The sequence below is a fragment of the Arachis hypogaea genome, chromosome 6, assembly GCF_003086295.3.
Source record: "Arachis hypogaea cultivar Tifrunner chromosome 6, arahy.Tifrunner.gnm2.J5K5, whole genome shotgun sequence".
NCBI classification, from domain to species: domain Eukaryota; kingdom Viridiplantae; phylum Streptophyta; class Magnoliopsida; order Fabales; family Fabaceae; genus Arachis; species Arachis hypogaea.
Genome location: NC_092041.1, coordinates 22,547,008 through 22,548,654, shown reverse-complemented (window position 1 = coordinate 22,548,654; position 1,647 = coordinate 22,547,008). Strand labels below are relative to the sequence as shown.

At 30.5% G+C, this 1,647-nt stretch overlaps 1 non-coding gene across 1 annotated transcript; it reads left to right on the top strand.

The window, feature by feature from the left end:
* On the top strand, positions 1 to 104 carry LOC112700037 (small nucleolar RNA R71). Its single transcript, XR_003152962.1, has one exon. It is a non-coding gene; the product is annotated as a small nucleolar RNA R71 (small nucleolar RNA).
* Positions 105 to 1,647: the final 1,543 nt, after the last annotated feature.

The window sequence follows — 1,647 nt, the reverse complement described above, 5'->3', positions numbered from 1 at the left end:
ATGTCAGATGGACACCTTTTGGTCAACTGCTTGTATCTTTCCCAAGCTTCATAGAGGGATTCACCATCTTTTTGTTTGAAGGTCTGAACATCCACTCTAAGCTTGCTCAGCTTTTGAGGAGGAAAAAATTTATCCAAGAAGGCTGTGACCAGCTTATCCCAGGAGTCCAGGCTATCCTTAGGTTGTGAATCCAACCATATTCTAGCTCTGTCTCTTACAGCAAAAGGGAAAAGCATGAGTCTGTAGACTTCAGGATCTACTCCATTTGTCTTAACAGTCTCACAAATCTGCAAGAACTCAGTTAAAAACTGGTAAGGATCTTCAGATGGAAGTCCATAAAACTTGCAGTTCTATTGCATTAAAGCAACTAGTTGAGGCTTAACCTCAAAATTGTTGGCTCCAATGGCAGGAATGGAGATGCTTCTTCCATCAAATTTGGATGTTCGTTTTGTGAAGTCACCAAGCATTCTCCTTGCATTATTGTTGTTGGGTTCGGCTGCCATCTCCTTCTCTTGTTCTAATATTTCTGAAAGGTTACCTTTAGATTGTTGTAATTTAGCTTCTCTTATTTTCCTCTTCAGAGTCCTTTCAGGTTCGGGATCAATTTCAACAAGAGTGCCTTTTTCCTTGTTCCTGCTCATATGAAAGAGAAGAAAACATGAAAAGAAGAGGAATCCTCTATGTCACAGTATAGAGATTCCTTTATGTTAGTAGAAGAAGAAAGGGGAGAAGAGTGAAGAAGAATGGGTTCGGATTTTCAGATGAAGAGAGGTGAAGAGAAGTGTTAGTTAATAAATAATTAAATAGAAGAAGAGGGGAGAGGGAGAATTCGAAAATTAATTTTTGAAAAGGGGTTAGTAATTTCGAAAATTAAAGATAAGATGTAATTAAAATTAAAATTTAAAACAAAAAGAATTTTTTTTAAAAAAAAGATGAGATATTTTCGAAAATTAAAGAGAGAAAAGTAGTTAGGTGGTTTTGAAAAAGATAAGAAACAAATAAAAAGTCAAATAGTTAGTTGAAAACGATATTAAAGTCAAATTTGAAAAGATAAGATGATAAGAAGATAGATAAGATATTTTGAAATCAAATTTTTGAAAAAGATAAAAAGATAAGATAGAAAAGATAAAAAAGATTTTAATTTTTAAATTTAAAATTACTTACTTCACTAACAAGAAACTACAAGATAAGATTCTAGAACTTTAAAGATTGAATCTTTCTTAACAACAAAGTAACAAACTTCAAATTTTTGAATCAATCACATTATTTGTTAGCTAATTTTCGAAATTATGATATAAAGATAAGAAAAAGATTTTGAAAATATTTTGAAAAAGATTTTTGAAATTTTCGAAAAAGAGGAAAAGTTGGAAAAGATACGATTTTTGAAAAGATAAGATTTTTTAAATATTGAAAATTTGACTTGACTTGTAAGAAACAACTAATTTTGAAAAGTTTTGACTAAGTCAACTCAAATTTTCGAAAATTATGAGAAAAATAAGGAAAAGATAATTTTTTTGATTTTTGAATATTTTAATTATGAGAGAGAAAAACACAATTATGACCCAAAACATAAAAATTTTGGATCAAAACACATGGTGCATGCAAGAACACTATGAATGTCAAGATGAACACCAAGAACACTTTGAA